This window comes from Lissotriton vulgaris, chromosome 1_1 (genome assembly GCF_964263255.1).
Source record: "Lissotriton vulgaris chromosome 1_1, aLisVul1.2, whole genome shotgun sequence".
NCBI classification, from domain to species: Eukaryota; Metazoa; Chordata; class Amphibia; order Caudata; family Salamandridae; genus Lissotriton; species Lissotriton vulgaris.
The window spans coordinates 366,083,744-366,102,920 of record NC_141685.1 but is presented as its reverse complement, the minus strand read 5'-3'; positions in this window follow the sequence as shown (position 1 = coordinate 366,102,920).

Below are 19,177 nucleotides of genomic sequence, written 5' to 3'. Positions count from 1 at the left end.
GAGACACAGGATTTGGACTCTCAGACTTCTCTGACCCACATCCACAGTAAAGCTGAGACCCGTGGCAGACCCGAGAGACGTGGGACCGGACACCCTGGACATCCTGCATTTTGCTAAGAGTGCAACTAACGAGGCACCCTCGCAGTTGTACATTGGGGTACGAGAAGCCCTAGACCCGAGCACCATTTGCACCGAAGCTCAGCCCTCCACACTCCACGAGTGCTGCGTGAAGCCCGCTCTTGCATTTCAGCTCAACGCATCTTCCCGGTTGCTAGCCCGCTGGCTAGTGAGCCCCCTGAAGACAAACCTTTAAAACCAAACTGCTTTCTTGGTTGCTCCAGGCTTGCTCCAGCTTCCCTGCAAAGGTGAAGCTCCTCAGACCTTGCTGGTCTGCTCCGAAGCCAATCTTCACTTCCTGCGTGGATTGTGGTTGCCAAGGCTAGTTGAGTCTAGTCCGGATACCGACATCGCAGTCAACTAGATCCTTTGTGGGACAGCTCGAATCCAGCTCCTGGTTGTCGTTGACACCTCCTGGTCCTTGTGGCTGCGAAGACAAGCTTCACCTTTTCACCTGAGATCATCGCGACATCACCTGGTTCCTTCCTGGTTCCTTCCTGGTCACTGGCTAGTGACCCAGACTCTGTCCTCTCTGCTTTCAGGTTCTTCAGTTCTTCGATCCACCCTTGGATCCACCCAGACACACTTCCTTTGGTCACCTGCAGCACTTCTTTTGCAGATCTCCATTGAAAGCATCAACGAAACCCGACACGAAAAGACACCTATGCCCCCTGCTTCCCTGGGTTAGGTAACTCGAGTACTCCGGTGCTCCCATGGGTACTGACTCTCCAATGTGTCCTAGTTTAAAGGGGTTTTGTCATAGTCCATCCAGAAGTGCCCTAAAACAGTAACTTTGTTACTTCTTCTTTCCCCATTATAAGTCAATGGTAACTCGCGGCTGTGTTTAGACACTGCATGCGTCTCCCGTGGGTCTCCTACTTCCTAACCTTTGGTTGTCTAGTGTAACCCCAGCGATTCACTAGGCCCTAGGCCTATTCCCTATTCCTGAAGTGGTTCTTATACCACTTACTTAGTATATGGTTTGTGAGGCCCCTAGAGCATAAGTGTATTTGTGCAACTTATAGTATGCTAATTGAGTAACTTGTGACACACGGACACACTTACCTGAGGAGGGGGGGGGGGCGAGGAGGCCCCCACTGCAGCCGCCACCGCCAGGAGTCATTTCTTCCTGACTACAGCGCCGCCGCCCCGGGACTACACCTCCCGGCAGCCTCAGCGGCGGCGCTGCATTTGACACATCACCACTGCGCCAGGAGGCGCTTCAAAGCTGCGCTCTGCTCGGCGGAGCGGGGGGACACACAGACACACTTACCTGAGGAGGGGGGGGGGGCGAGGAGGCCCCCACTGCAGCCGCCACCGCCAGGAGTCATTTCTTCCTGACTACAGCGCCGCCGCCCCGGGACTACACCTCCCGGCAGCCTCAGCGGCGGCGCTGCATTTGGCACGTCACAACTGCGCCAGGAGGCGCTTCAAAGCTGCGCTCTGCTCCGCTTCGCGGGACGCCGGGCGAAGCCCGGGCAAAGGGCGGGCCCTCTGTGGCCCTCGGAGGACGGGCCGGGCCACCCCACTTGGCTCCATCAAAGGAGGAGGTACAGAGACGTTTAATCCTTCCAATCTTTACCGTTTTGAACTGTTTACTGTTGTTTCCGGGGTTCTGCTTCCCAATTACTATGTCCATCTGGGAAGAGCTGAATGCCCTGTGTGGCACAAACTATGTCCCGGATGTATCAACCCCCCACAGAGACACTGATCAAATAATCCGTACTCCACAGGATGTACCTTCATCCCCCGAAGTAATCCTCTCTCAAATCAACATACTGCCCCGGGGCTTAACCGGTAAAAGTAATCATGACGAGGAAATAGACAATACCAACCCGAATCTCTTAAATTCCGATCAAATATGCTGTAGCCCCTTATTATCCCCCCCCAACCCAACCTTATTAACGTCGGATAAGGCGGGGACTCGAACAATTGACTCTGTATCCCCCCTCCAATCGATCCTACTGGCTCAAATCGTGCGACTGCTAAACTCTGCTTTATCACCGCTGGTTGCAAAAATCAATGATTTGGGGGACAGGCTGACCAGGATTGAAAAAACTGTAACAAGGACCTATCCACCAACTGAAAATACTGTCATACCCATATGCTCTACTCTCACTAACATCCATGAAAAGCCTATGACCACTGCTCCCAGGAAAGTTCAAACTTCTGACTCCCCTATTACAACACCCATTCCAAGTGGCCGCAATACTACTTTTAATCCCGGACATGCCCCTCACAGACTTCCTAGGATTTCACAAAAAAGAAGGCATCGAATTGATCTACCCCCCGAAGCCGCCCCATATGTCACCGTTCTCTCTGGGGTTCCCTGCACTCAGTCCGGGCAAACGTGAATTACACCAGGACCTGCTGAATAAAGCCATCTTCTGGCTCAAAAACAATAGACCGTTACCACCTGCCCTAGATGGCGGGATCCTGAGCGTCAGGAGGGTGGGGTGGCTAGGTTTGCTGCCCAAAGAAATTCCGGGGGACTTGATATTAATTAAATTTAAACACAGGAACATTGCCCCTTACTTACGATCTACCCAGCCTACAGTTGGAGATGGTTCCATCTGTATCTGGGACCTGTATGACTTTTACCCTGGCCCCCGAGCATCGAATCATAATACCTGGTGAAAAAGGGGACCCTGTGTATCTTGGGTTATTATTTTGAATAGTCGATTTGCTAAACCATTTTAGTTTGTTTTAAATAGTTAGTTTTCTTTTAATCTTGTAATGAACTGTTGAGTAATTTTTTGCATGTATGTATTTTTTTCTGTTGCTTTTATGGTTTTAAATTTAAAAACCGAATAAAGCTTATTTGATTTGATTTGATTTGATTTGAGTAACTCGTGATGTACTTCGATCTCTGACCTCATAAAGTGTGCAGAGGGGTTGTGTTAGAAATAAATACATATATATTTGATATATACCTTGTATGGTGTCCTTTCATTTGGTATTCAAGGGATTATAATTGGTAAAACAGCTTGCTCTCTGAAGTCTTAGCCTATGACTGCTGGTCCATCCTACCACTAGGATAGCTTGTCTATAAAGTTGACTTTACAACCACCATCAATAAGGGTCGTTTAGACTGGTCCAAGGCGCCCACTAGAATAGTGGACATCATATGCCAGGCTAACTTCTCACACATGAAATAATATGATTGTTCATAATCAAGGACCTCTCACCAGGCGGTTCCAGGAAACATTCACAGTTTAGCCAGGCATTAACGGAGAAACACACTGACAGGTATTAAATCTTTAACCTTATGCCCTGATAGTTCATTCATAATATTAAGACCTCCACAATAATTGTACCCTCTCTAATAACTATTCTTGCTATCAACAGAACAAATTGAACATGTGCTAATATACTTGTTTTGAGAACGATAAGGGAAACACTAATTTGAAACTGCGGTCAGGTATCATCTTGATGTGAAAAGAAATCAATTTCACATTCCTATGTTTTTTTTGTTTACATCTTTTTATTTTATTGTATTTATTGATCTCCAGAATCACTGCAAAATTATGGCAACAGTTATACAACACAGGAGCCATGATAGTAGTACTTACACATTTCATTCGAAGTGAAACACATTTTTCAACAGCAACATGTATGAAGATATATATTACTGGATCCGGACACAGATAGATCATAATTTTAAATCTACCACCTCACTCTCCCCCATCCTGGTCGCAAAAGATATACCCCTTCCATGCCAGATCGCACAAGTAGGACTACCTCTCCCAGAAGTTACCTCTCTCCTACATTTCTAGATTCCGAGTGGCTCTCGTGCGGTAATACTCCCCCTGAACCATTTCGATCTACCTGTACCCCTTCGGTCCACTGTGAGGGAGGTCCCCCACCTGCGGGGATTTCTGTTATCACAACAGCACTGTCCAGGCCATCCCGTCATGCTCCCGTTTTTCATCTCTCAAGACTCTTTTCATCCAGATTAACTCCGCTACTGCCCACTCCCGTAGATCTTTGGCCCAGCTCTCCATCGTGGGGGCCCTTGGACTCATCCACCCAATTGCAATTCTTAATTTGGCTAGTACTAACCCCAGCTGCAAGAATTTTCTTGTGAGTTTTTTCCCTAGAGCCCAAGCAATATCGCCTAACAGAGTGGGTTATCTGCCACCCACATCTAGGACAATGGGCCGAGCGTTTCGGGCATATTCTATGTAGTACTCGTGGAGTCAGATAGGTTTGTTGTACGATATTGTACTGTGTAAGCTTGAACCTAACATTAGAGCTGATTTGCCTGACCTCATCATGCACTCTCCCCCACTCAGGTACCGTCAAGGGCACGTTCAGTGTCGCGCCCCATGTGGCCTGAACAGGGAGGGGGTTGGTAGGGATGCCCCCCCTGAGTGCCCGGTAAATGTGAGAAACTAATCTATGTCCTCCCGCCAAAGTCACAATAGCCTGCAGTGTATTCGAAGTAGGCGGTTCCTGTGCAAAAATCAGCCACAGGCCACCGCTGATATTTTTTGCGTATTAAAGGTATTGACCCTTACTCAGCTCAAATGTGGATTCCGCCTCCTCCCTAGTAAGGAACTGTTGGGTGGAGTATAGATCCCCCATCACATGGCAGCCCCCTTCCGTCCATTGAGTAATAATGGTGTTACAACGTATCCTTTTAAATGGTACTACATGCCATAGCGGGGCATCCGGTGTCCTTTTCACCACCGTTTTTATTGCCACCTCTCAAATTGTGGTGACATGTAGGACAATGTAAGAAAGCCGGTTACCCTCTATCCCAACATAAGAAGTTCAGGGATGGGAGTCCCCCGATGTGTACCCGCCAGTAATTGTTTTTCCCAGTTATTGTGTTGTGTTAGCGTGCTGGAGCCGAGCTGCTATATAATAAAGGCCCAGTCGAGGCACCCCGAGTCCCCCCAGCTCCCACGTCCTCTGTAATGTGTCCAACTTCACCCTTTTCCTTTTAGTTCCCCACAGCAGTTCCACCAGCAGGCGGTCTAGGTGACGAAAATATGGCTGTGGTATTTGATGAAGTGAATTTTGCATAACATAAAGACAGCATGGGAGAATAACCATACTGATCAATGTGACCTTACCCATCAAGAAAAGAGGCAGATCACTCCAAAACGCAATCGATTTTTGGATACCCTTCACACAGCTCCAGATAGTCGTCCTCTATGTGCGCCAATCTGATTCCCAGATAGCATACTTCATTCCTGACCCAGGTTCTATTCACCAGGGGCAATTCACATTACTCCTAACCGGACAGGCATCCCATAGGGAAGTGCTTAGACTTCCGCGGTTTGAGGTGCAGCCCTGAGATCTCCCCAAAGCTGGTCAGCGCGCCCAGCAGCACAGGAACAGACTCTTCAGGACGTCTAAGGTACACCAACGTGTCATCGGAGTACATGGACACCATGTTGGTAGTTTCCCCCAACCAAATTCCCCAATTCGGCATCTTAGTTCTAATTGTGATCACCAGAGGCTCCATCGCGAGAGCGAATAAAAGTGGTGACAAGGGGCAGCCCTGTCAGGTACCCCTCCGGAGCTCAAAGCTACTAGACACTTGGTTTCGCAGGCGCTCCCTAGCCGTACGTTGAGTGTATATCTTCATCCATCATATGTTTTTCTCCCTTAAGCCCATCTTATTAAGACCTCCCACATATAATTCCAGTCAACAGTCGAAGACCTGCTGGATATCCAGGAGACACAGGGCGCAATCCTCCTCCCCAGGTGAGGTGCGTGCAAGTCTACACAAATTGTGTGTGGGGTTTCGTCCGGGGACAAAACCGGCTTAGTCCGGGTGGACCAATCGGGCCACATACGGCATAAGACGTGCTGCCAGCACGCCGCTCAGTATTTTTTCATCAATGTTCAGAAGAGAGATGGCGTTTTGCACGCCTTCTTCAGGAAAAAGCCACAATAATATCTGTTAATAAAAAACATGGCCGCCTTTGAAAAAAAGTTTATACACAATGAAATTGCGCCTTTTTTTGATTCAGTTCTCCATTGGTCCAGATGTATAGATGACATATTTTTTATCTGGACCAATGGGAACAACTCTTTAACTGAATTCCTTGAATGGCTTAATGCTACAGATGAAAACCTAAAATCCACAGCTCATAAAAGTACAAATAGTGTGGAATTCCTAGATATTATTATAAAAAATCAAAACAACAAACTAGAAGTTGATTTATTTGTGAAGGCTGCAGCTAGAAGTACACTGCTGCATTTTAGCAGCTTTCACCCTCGGAACCAAAAAGATAGTATTCCGTTTTCGCAATTTCGTAGAGTTCGTAGAAATTGTTCAAACATCAAAGACTTTGATATACAGGCATCCATCATGAGGAAAAAACTCCTAGAGAGAGAATATCGCCACCGGCTGGTGCGAGACTCCTATAAACGTGCAAGATTCTTCGATAGAGACCACCTTTTAAGTATAAATACTCAAAAAGAGTCCAAGACCAGTGACAACCAATTAGTGTGTGTCACACGGCACTCTACTGTAGATTCGAAAATTAAACAAATAATAAATGCTAATTGACACATCTTAAATAGTAATCCCAGTCAAGGTTTAAAGTTGACTAAACCTTTATTCGCCCATCGGCGAAATAAGAATATAAAAGACTGGATCGTTCATTCACAATTCAATAAAAGAACCAAAGAACTAATGAGTATCCAAAAATCCATCAATAACAACAAACCTATCAGGGGCACAGTAAAATGCTCTACATGCAGATCATGTGACTCAATAATTGAGGGAGAAACTTGGGTCCACAATGGTTTTACTATTAAAGCATCCAACATGTGGAATTGCAAAACCAAAACCCAAAATATTATCTACTTCATTCTCTGCCCTTGCCAATTAGGGTATGTAGGGGAAACAGCTAGGCAATTCAAACCAGGATTACTGAGCATCGCTCAACAATTCAAACTGCCAAAGTAACAGCCCCCCTAGTTAAACATTTTATTGAACAAAATCACACCCCTGAAGATTTGAGATGGAGAATTCTTGAGAAAATAAACACCCCAGAACATAAAGGCGGCCAAAAAAAAAAAAAAACGCGAAGTTTTTGGGATATTTTTCCTTGACACTTTTAAAAATGGGCTAAATTGCGATATACCATGGGAAAATGCCATAATGTAATGATATTGAGTTAATTAGAAATTACAGAATTCAGCTGTTTTTTTCTGTTTTCATACAAGTAAATCTTTACTTAAATTATATCAAAAAGTTAAAGATCAAATATAATGATCTTTTTAGTAATCCATCTTCGCTTTTTAAAGAACATGCCGATAGCAATACACATAGCGATCCGTTTTCGCTTTTTAAACAACATGACGATAGTAATACACATAGTGATCCGTTTTCGCTTTCTAAACAACCTGGCGATAGTAATACACACGTTTCCAACCACGCGACTATTTACTGTGCGGTTCCAACCAAGTTACGTTGTTGTTGCTATGGGAGGTTCACGTGACCAATTACAATATGTAACAGCTACGCATACGATAGAGTATAAAACCTACTGCAGACCTTACAAGCCTGTTTTCCCTATTGGCACAGGCATCGCGGTTTACTGAAGAGACTCAGGAATTACATCATGTATTTGTTGTCTACGCATTTGCAATCATGCGCTATTGCGATAAAATAGTTTAACCGAGTGAAGTCAAGTCCTTGGGAGTGACTGACTGATCTATTTAATTATTTCCGACAGATTGCACTGAAGTCTAACCGTGAATTCTACGGATGAATTCTATGGCAGGACAGGAGGCTCCGATTATGCTTTTCTCATTTCTTTATAATGAAATGCTCAGCGGCCAAAATGATAACAAAAAACTACATTTCCCATGAACACTAGGGAATAACCATAGAGTATACAGTATAAAAGGTCATAACACTAGTCCTTCTTCCTCTTTCTTTGCTGCTCCGCAGCCAGTTAAGTGCCTTTATCTGTATTTGCATGTTTATTGCGGTATAATTGCTGAAATATTGAGTATTTTCACTTACTTTGAGCTCAAGCTTTGGGGTTTGCAGCGCGCTGTGTTTGCGCTTCGTTGGAGCGCACCGGCTCCGGTTGTCTTTATTGCCGCTTCCGTTCTTGTTTCGCCCGTTCTGGCGGCGTGTTCGGTGTAGGAGCGTGTGTTCACCTCCTTGTGCCTGGGCGCCGGTGTGTTGCTTGGTGGCTTTGTGGAGCTGGAGAAGGGGTTACCGGCTCGTGCAGAGAGCACAAGCGCTCTCGAGCCGTGTTTTCACGGGCGGCAGCGTCGCTCATGCACACTGCATTATTTTGCGGCTTGTGCAATTCCTCACAGCGCCGGTTGAGTGATAAGGTCATTTTATAACGCCCACGCCCACAACCTGTGAAAATTTAACCCCGTACGACGCTGGAGTTCTGTGAGGGCTTCGGTAGTTACCTTGTGGCATAGGCTCTGCCTAGAGTGTGTTTTAGGCTTGGCAGGCTTATCTCCCTCCACGTTTTACTTAGTTTGGAGACAGGTTTGTGCCTGCTCTTTTGGCCTGCTGTGGGGTTCTCACACTCCCCCTGCATTGTGTCTTTGACACTCCATACTTATTGTAGTCATTTTGTGGGCTCTAAATTTATACACTTGTGTATCATGGCAGAATATTATGACGCTTATGATGACTACTATTTTGGGATACGAGAATGATGGTTCATTGGAACATGATTTAGTGGAGGAATTGGACAAAGGTGTCCAGCAGTCTGTCAATAAGGCGCTCGTATGTGCCATTAATCCTCTCAAGCGTCATTTGAACAAGTATGCGCAACAACAGGGATGGTTGCCTGCGACTAAAAAATCCACCAAGTCTCCTGTCAATCCCCACAGGTCTGATTTCCAGAAACTGGCTAAAACTTTGGCGGCTGAGGCTTCCAAGTTTTATGCGCCTCAGGATACCGACAAATCTGATAACGTTCATACTTCAGCTTCATCAGAACATGATTCTCCCCCGCCCAGAAAGCGTGTCTGCAAGGAACATTTTGTTGGCGCTCCTGTGCGTCCTCCGGTGTTGAATTTTGAGCCTGCAGATATCCTGCACCCTAATTCCTCCTCTTGGTTGCCTTCGCCTGCAGTCGCAGCTTATGTTCAGGCTCACATTCGTCAGCCTTTTGATGCATCTGTTAGAGCCAGACACCGCTCTGAATGTCCGAGGCCTGATCTCGCAGATCATTTGGCGGATACGCCAGAGGTCGATCCCATGATGGTCACCTATTTAAAGAAGTACGCTAAGGACCCTAAAAAGGGCCTTGACCGGTCTTGGAGGTCTTGCCAAGACAAGCTGCTTGATATGCTTGGTCCTCTGACCAAAATTCTGGATCTTGGGTTCCAAGCGAAGGAGGCCTCGGCTCTTGTGGATCCTGATGAATTGATAGAAGGTTTATCAAAAAGGAAACAGACACTTGTAACACTAGGCCATTGGTCATATAAATTTAGAGTAACCTCAAAAACCCTATGCACATGTGAATTTTGCGGTATATATGGTTCGTCCGCCCCGCATATGGGTTGTTGGCAGTTATCATTGGTTACTCTAAGTTAGTGATGTTGCCAGCCTCAACCTGAGGCACCTCTGGCATATAGTGCAGTGTCCAGAGAAGCAGAAAAAAGTGGTGTGTCAAAAAAAGAGTTTAGAAATAAGGAAAAAAGGTTTAAAAAAACTGAAGAATCACCCTGAGTAATTTTATTTAATGGTGTGATTTCCAGGTTGTTAAAAAAGATCTGTTACTACTAGATTGATCGAGTAACTAGATCATAGTAGTTGAAAAACACTTATTACACAAACGTCGACATGTTTCTGCTCTGTCGGCCCACAGGGGTCTATAGAGCATTCGTCAGGACTAACAGTAAAAATAGACAAACAATGTTCGGATTACTCACACCTTTTGTGTAGTATTGCGTTAATAACCTGTATACTTTGCAGGGTATTGACTCCTCCGTTTTCTGAAAAGAAATAGGAAGAGAACATCGAAAAAGACACACTCTTTTATACACAATCCTAATTTAGGCTAGTACACAGGGTAGAATAACATTATTATTCATTCATTACTAAAATCAGGAATATTCATCTCTGAAGTAGGGAGGGTTTGGGAAATGGTTAGAGCTTATCGCGCTGTGGACAGGGAAATGCACACACATTACAAGCACCTTCAGCAAGTGTGAATTGCAAATAGTACGCGCTGGCCTCTTGTCTAGCAAGCAAAGCGGGTCAGTTATTTTATAGAAATGCAGCCTATAGAGCGCGTGGGGAAGCAACTCGTAGAAAGGAACCTATTAGGTAAGATGGGCGAGTTGTGTTAAACGCAGCGCATTCGCGTACCTTGTAAACAGAGAGTACTTGCTTGCGTCGGGGGGCCCTCAGGACTCAGAGCTGTGTTTAAAAAATATCGGGTTAATGAATATTCTGTGTGGTCACCTTACCGAGATTCAGTAGGAAATGCTGCACGACTCCGCCATTACCCGCGTGTGCTAGTGATCACGTCTAGTGCTGACTCTGCCCCCGGAAGTTAGTGAATCCGGCTGGGCAGGCGTTTTAAAGGGCAGGCACTTTCTGCTCACGTGTTAGCGAGCGTATCTAGATGGATTGTTTTTTATAAACAAAACTTTATTGCTCGCATCAAGGAGAAATGGGAATTTGGCGAGTGTTGTTATAAAACAGGCAGTCTCTTGTATTATAGATGGTACAGGCACTCTGGGCTCACGTGTTTAGCTAGCGTATCTAGGTAGATTGTTTTTCATAAACAAAACTTTATTGCTCGCATCAAGGAAATATGGAATTTTGGCGAGTGTTGTTATTTGAATGTAGTTTTTTTTGAACTAGGCAGTCTCTTGTAATGTAGATGGTACATCGTCTAGAGATTCAGTACAATGGAATTGATGATCCATCATTTAGAAAATTGGTGCCACGGAATAGAATCATTGAGGCCATTTTCATAAGTTCTGAGGCGTTCCACCCACCTCTGTTCTTTTTCGAATAAAGTTCTTTCACATCTCTGGGATTTGTCGGTTAACATTTCAATTACTGACCAGTGGATGTCATCGCAGGAATGGCCTGCTTGCACAAAATGGGTACACAGTTTTGTGGTATTCTTTTTTAATCTTATGTTACTGCGATGTTCGCCAATCCTTGTTTTTATTTTTCGACATGTCATCCCGATGTAACGTTTTCCGCAGGGGCAAGTCACTGTGTAGATGACATGGGTCGAATTACAATTCGTGTGTTGACGTTGTTGCCAAACAAAGGTGTCAGAAAGCTGTAATGTTTTTGTAGCAGTTGTAGTTTTGCATGCTACGCATGACCCACACGGATAGTGTCCAGTTACTGGTGACATAGTTATATCCCTGGGCAGACTCACTTGTAGTTTTTTTGGTGGCGGTCGAGTATGTACCAAGACATCCTTGATATTTTTAGATCTCCTATTGGCAAACCTTGGTCTGGGCCAATTGAATTGTCCGGTGTGAAGGATATGCCAGTTCTTATTAACTAGTTTCTTTACTGCGTAAGATGCCTGGCTAAATGTTGTCACACAGGTGGTTAGATCAGGTGTTATTTCTTTCTCAAATGTTTGTAGGAGGCATTCTCTCGGTTGATTTGTAGCTCTTTTTTTGCAGAGTTTGATTGTTTTCTCTGTGTAGTTTCTTTGTCTCAGTCTGTCACATAATTCATTGGCTTGTAGTCTATAATCTGAGTTGTTACTGCAGTTCCTCTTCAAACGAAGAAACTGGCTGTAGGGAAGGTTGTCCCTCAATGGTTTGGGATGAAAGCTTTCATAGGACAGAATGCTGTTCTTGGCCGTGGGTTTCCTGTACGTTTTTGTGTGTAACTCATTATCCTTTACGAATATGGTTATATCGAGGAAATCGAGGTTGCAGCTGGTGGCTGTATGTGTAAATTTTAGCCATGGGTCAAGGCTGTTAAGCCAGTTCATGAAAGTCTGTAGGTCCAATTTTTTGTCCCAAATCATAATGATATCATCAATGTATCTCTTCCAGTATAAAATACTGGAAGAGAAGATGTTGTCTACATTGATTATGTTGAGTTCTTCAAAGTGACTGACATAGAGCCCTGCCACCGAGGGGGCGAAGGCGCTCCCCATGGATGTTCCATGGATTTGAAGGTACATATCATCTCCAAAAGCGAAGAAGTTTTCCTTCAGTGCTAACTTACAGCACTCTAGAATGAAATGGCAGGGCTCTATGTCAGTCACTTTGAAGAACTCAACATAATCAATGTAGACAACATCTTCTCTTCCAGTATTTTATACTGGAAGAGATACATTGATGATATCATTATGATTTGGGACAAAAAATTGGACCTACAGACTTTCATGAACTGGCTTAACAGCCTTGACCCATGGCTAAAATTTACACATACAGCCACCAGCTGCAACCTCGATTTCCTCGATATAACCATATTCGTAAAGGATAATGAGTTACACACAAAAACGTACAGGAAACCCACGGCCAAGAACAGCATTCTGTCCTATGAAAGCTTTCATCCCAAACCATTGAGGGACAACCTTCCCTACAGCCAGTTTCTTCGTTTGAAGAGGAACTGCAGTAACAACTCAGATTATAGACTACAAGCCAATGAATTATGTGACAGACTGAGACAAAGAAACTACACAGAGAAAACAATCAAACTCTGCAAAAAAAGAGCTACAAATCAACCGAGAGAATGCCTCCTACAAACATTTGAGAAAGAAATAACACCTGATCTAACCACCTGTGTGACAACATTTAGCCAGGCATCTTACGCAGTAAAGAAACTAGTTAATAAGAACTGGCATATCCTTCACACCGGACAATTCAATTGGCCCAGACCAAGGTTTGCCAATAGGAGATCTAAAAATATCAAGGATGTCTTGGTACATACTCGACCGCCACCAAAAAAACTACAAGTGAGTCTGCCCAGGGATATAACTATGTCACCAGTAACTGGACACTATCCGTGTGGGTCATGCGTAGCATGCAAAACTACAACTGCTACAAAAACATTACAGCTTTCTGACACCTTTGTTTGGCAACAACGTCAACACACGAATTGTAATTCGACCCATGTCATCTACACAGTGACTTGCCCCTGCGGAAAACGTTACATCGGGATGACATGTCGAAAAATAAAAACAAGGATTGGCGAACATCGCAGTAACATAAGATTAAAAAAGAATACCACAAAACTGTGTACCCATTTTGTGCAAGCAGGCCATTCCTGCGATGACATCCACTGGTCAGTAATTGAAATGTTAACCGACAAATCCCAGAGATGTGAAAGAACTTTATTCGAAAAAGAACAGAGGTGGGTGGAACGCCTCAGAACTTATGAAAATGGCCTCAATGATTCTATTCCGTGGCACCAATTTTCTAAATGATGGATCATCAATTCCATTGTACTGAATCTCTAGACGATGTACCATCTACATTACAAGAGACTGCCTAGTTAAAAAAAAACTACATTCAAATAACAACACTCGCCAAAATTCCATATTTCCTTGATGCGAGCAATAAAGTTTTGTTTATGAAAAACAATCTACCTAGATACGCTAGCTAAACACGTGAGCCCAGAGTGCCTGTACCATCTATAATACAAGAGACTGCCTGTTTTATAACAACACTCGCCAAATTCCCATTTCTCCTTGATGCGAGCAATAAAGTTTTGTTTATAAAAAACAATCCATCTAGATACGCTCGCTAACACGTGAGCAGAAAGTGCCTGCCCTTTAAAACGCCTGCCCAGCCGGATTCACTAACTTCCGGGGGCAGAGTCAGCACTAGACGTGATCACTAGCACACGCGGGTAATGGCGGAGTCGTGCAGCATTTCCTACTGAATCTCGGTAAGGTGACCACACAGAATATTCATTAACCCGATATTTTTTAAACACAGCTCTGAGTCCTGAGGGCCCCCCGACGCAAGCAAGTACTCTCTGTTTACAAGGTACGCGAATGCGCTGCGTTTAACACAACTCGCCCATCTTACCTAATAGGTTCCTTTCTACGAGTTGCTTCCCCACGCGCTCTATAGGCTGCATTTCTATAAAATAACTGACCCGCTTTGCTTGCTAGACAAGAGGCCAGCGCGTACTATTTGCAATTCACACTTGCTGAAGGTGCTTGTAATGTGTGTGCATTTCCCTGTCCACAGCGCGATAAGCTCTAACCATTTCCCAAACCCTCCCTACTTCAGAGATGAATATTCCTGATTTTAGTAATGAATGAATAATAATGTTATTCTACCCTGTGTACTAGCCTAAATTAGGATTGTGTATAAAAGAGTGTGTCTTTTTCGATGTTCTCTTCCTATTTCTTTTCAGAAAACGGAGGAGTCAATACCCTGCAAAGTATACAGGTTATTAACGCAATACTACACAAAAGGTGTGAGTAATCCGAACATTGTTTGTCTATTTTTACTGTTAGTCCTGACGAATGCTCTATAGACCCCTGTGGGCCGACAGAGCAGAAACATGTCGACGTTTGTGTAATAAGTGTTTTTCAACTACTATGATCTAGTTACTCGATCAATCTAGTAGTAACAGATCTTTTTTAACAACCTGGAAATCACACCATTAAATAAAATTACTCAGGGTGATTCTTCAGTTTTTTTAAACCTTTTTTCCTTATTTCTAAACTCTTTTTTTGACACACCACTTTTTTCTGCTTCTCTGGACACTGCACTATATGCCAGAGGTGCCTCAGGTTGAGGCTGGCAACATCACTAACTTAGAGTAACCAATGATAACTGCCAACAACCCATATGCGGGGCGGACGAACCATATATACCGCAAAATTCACATGTGCATAGGGTTTTTGAGGTTACTCTAAATTTATATGACCAATGGCCTAGTGTTACAAGTGTCTGTTTCCTTTTTGATAAACCTCGTACTTTCCCTGGGGAATGAAACAGACCTTCTAATCCCTAGTCCCTCCTCATTGATTGATTGAATTGATAGAAGGGGCACGGAGGGCTGTCTGTCAATTGGGTAACGCTAATTGTGCTGTATCCGCAGAGCGGCGCCGGTCAATTCTTTTGAAATTGGACCCGAAAATAGCGGAGCTCTCGACCTCTTTTCGGGTCCGGAGGCGCAAGGTCTTTTGTTTGGGCAGCCTTTCTTGAAGGAGCTTACCAAATTTGTTTCCACCTTCAGTGGCATCGATAAGGCGCAAGCTTCATTGCGCCGGGCTATGCGTCCGGTTTTTGCCAAGGCCGGACGTCATCGTGGACGCTCGTTCGGCCGAAGGTCAAATCAACAGTCCTAACGAGGTAACACCTCTCAACGTGGAGGAGGCCACGACTCAGGATACTCCACCAGAGAGAACTTCTATCCCTCTCGCAAGGGGAAAGGACACTATGGAAAAGGCCGTTCCGGAGGACAATAGGGCCATTACCAGGACTCCAACTCTGCAGGTGAGCCTGATTCATGCTTGCGATGTGATTTTGGGGGGAAGAGTACAGTTTATCCTCGACAACTGGCGCATGATCTCCAACGATGCATGGGTGCTAGAAACCGTTCAAGGGTTCAAGATAGAGTTCTATCACCCTCTGCATCAGTCCCGTCCTCCCCCTCCTTTAAGTTTTTCCCTTCAAGATCAAGCTTGCCTCTCCGAGGAAATCAACGATCTTCTCAGAAAGGGGGCGATTCTTCCAACCGTCCGTCATCCGACGGGCTTTGCCAGCTCAGTCTTTCTGGTCTAGAAGAAAGGAGGCGGGTCTCGCCTGGTTCTCAATCTGAAAGACTTCAACGGAGGGGTCGTGTACCGGCACTTGAAGATGGAGGGCATCCATCTCTTGCGGGATCTCCTTCGCGAAGGAGACTGGATGGTCCGTCTGGATCTCAAAGACGCGTATCTGTCGATTCCAATCTTCAAGCCTCATCGTCGGTTCCTCGAGTTTCAGTGGATGGGTGTTTGGTACGAATATCAGGTACTCCCGTTCGGCCTGTCATCAGCACCGTGGTGCTTCACGAAGCTTCTGAGGCTGGTTGTGGAACATCTCCGAGGTTGAGGTGTACGTCTGATTATTTACTTGGACGACATTCTCCTTATGGCGGATTGCCCACTCAGGCTCCTGTCTCATCTGGAGTGGTCCATCGATCTTTTGCAATCTCTCGGTTTTCTGATCAACATTCAGAAATCGGTTTTGGCACTGACGCAATCAATAGATTTTCTGGGTTTCAAGATAGATTTGGTTGCTTGTCAGCTTCTCTTGCCCGGTCAGAAAATTTGTTACATCAAGAGGGAGTTGACATCTGTTATTTCCAGACAGACTGTCATTGAGATCGTTGGCATGTCTAGTAGGTCTGTTAGCGTCTTCCATTCAGGCGATCTTTCCGGGCCCTCTGCATTACAGGGCAATGCAGCGTCTGAAAATCCAACATCTCCGGAAAGGCCTCAGGTACTCGGATCAGATTCCTCTGTCGGAGGAGGTGAGGTGGGAGAGGCAATGGTGGCTGGACCACATGGAGGCCTGGAATGGTCGAGCTCTCTTCAGTGCGTCGCCGGAACTAGTGATAGAATCTGATGCCAGTCGCTGGGGTTGGGGAGCCCGATGCGGTCCTCTCTCAAAGGGGGGTCGTTGGTCTCCTCAGGAGTTATCTCTCCACATAAACTGTCTGGAATTCCTGGCGGGTTCCTATGCAATCAAGTGCTTTACACCCCATCAGTCCAACTGCTGCATTCTTCTCCGGATGGACAACGTGTCCGCAGTCCGCTATGTCAACAAGCTGGGCGGGACTCGGTCCAAAGTGCTTGCGGAGATAGCCAAGGACTTTTGGCATTCTTGCCTGCAGCGGAAGATCACTGTTATTGCAGAGTATCTTCCGGGTCGCCACAATCAAATTGCGGATTGGCACTCGAGACATCTTCGGGACTTCAGCGACTGGAGGCTTCACCCTCCCGTATTCCGCTCCCTTCTTCGACGTTGGGGCCACTGTCACATAGACCTGTTTGCTTCTCGCCTCAACACACAGCTTCCGCTGTTTTACAGTTGGAGACCGGATCCGCTAGCCCTAGCCATGGATGCCTTTCTTCAGGCTTGGCCGTCGACTCTGTGCTATGCGTTTCCCCCATTCATGATGATACCCAGGGTTCTGGCTTACGCCACACGGTATCGAGCGGATCTGATTCTGATTACTCCGTTCTGGAGGGCTCAAGCGTGTTTCCCGGTTCTCCTGGAAATGTGTTGCGAGGCTCCTCTTCTTCTTCCCCAGAAGTGGAATCTTTTGCTGGATCCTCTCGAAGATCCGCATCCCCTGATTCTATCCGGATCTCTCCAGTTGCTGGCGTGGCGGATCTCGGGGATCGCTGGACGATCCCAGGCATTTCTAGCGACGCTTCCAAATTCATTAGCGAGGCCTGGTCTCCCAATACTCACAAGCGATACAAGGGAAGTTGATCCCGTTTCAGCATATGTCTCCTTGATCATTAACTTTCTGGCGTCCCTAGCCTCTTCAGGTCTGGCTTATCGGACAGTCAACAATTTTCATTCCGCTATTTCGGCCGGCCATATCCAGATTGATGGCAAGCCTGCTGGTGAACACCCTTTCATTTCCAAATTACTTAAAGGTATTCGTCTCTCGAAGCCGCCCACTCCGAAGTATGTCTCTTTATGGGATGTTTCCATTGTTTTGCGGTTCTTGGAGGCTTGGCCTTCTAATCCGCTGATGTCCCGTAAGCAGTTGTCTGCAAAGTTGACCATGTTGTTGTGTCTTGTCTCTTGTAAACGTGTGTCGGATGTCCGTGCGTTGGATCTTGCGGGTTGCTGTTTTACGCCGGACGGCGTTACATTTCGTCTTTCCAGACGTACTAAGTCTAATACTGCGGTGATTACGTATCCCTCTTTTCCCGCTCATCCCAACCTTTGCGTTGTGCAATGTCTCAAGGATTACGAGGTAAGTACTGCTTCCTTACGTTCAGATATGCAGGGTCAGTTGTTGATTGCTTTACAGAAACCATTTCGCCCTGTGACCCCAGCTACTTTAGCACGCTGGGTACGATGGCTCATGTCATAAGCTGGCATTGATGTGTCTGTATTTGGTGCACATTCTGCACGTGGGGCGATGGCTACTAAAGCTTTCTCCTTGGGTGTCACCCTTTTTGACATTATGAAAGCTGCAGATTGGTCCTCTGATTCAGTTTTCAAAGCGTTTTATTATAAACCAATTGAACATATTGCTTCTGTGGTGGTGGATCAGCTTTGAACAAGCATAATCGGAGCCTCCTGTCCTGCCATAGAATTCAAAATTTGCAAACATACGTGATAAGAATTTTCAATTCTATTAAGGACAAGGAGGCGAGGATTATCCCACCCATTGTTATTGATTTGCATTGTTATTTGCTGTAATCTGTATTGATGATGTTGCAACTGCTCTCTCATCTCCTGTCCCCCCCCCCGGTTTGCATTCTTACTCTTGCACTATTTGGGTATTACGGCTATATGTCTCTTTTCAGGTTCTGACCCGAAGTAGAGTTTGCCGGTGCCATCCGTCTACGTGTTCTTCTGCTGCCTGCGTCCAGTTCCTTTGGATATCTGCGGCGTGCTTTGTTCTGTTCCTTTTGGTCTACGTTGGATTGCCTTTTGGACTTGAACTGTTTCCTCAACAAAGAAAGAGGAAGAAGGACTAGTGTTATGACATTTTATACTGTATACTCTATGGTTATTCCCTAGTGTTCATGGGAAATATAGTTTTTTGTTATCATTTTGGCTGCTGAGCATTTCATTATAAAGAAATGAGAAAAGCATAATCCTCGCCTCCTTGTCCTTAATAGAATTGAAAATTCTTGTCACGTATGTTTGCAAATTTTGAATTCTTAGCTAGAAACGTCTCCGTCCATTTGACGTAGGTGTTAGCTGCGGAAATTACATCAGGTAACTACACAAAGTTCCCTTTCTTTTAGAAACACGATAATGTATACTATGAGACTGACCTTTAGGCAGTCTTATATATAAGAACATTTAAAGTTTAGGGAACTCATCTTGCTGCGAACAAGCTAATTACTATTGTTCACTTATGTTTGTTATCCTTTGGTTTGTTTGCCCCTTTTAGATTTATTTTCACTTTTAG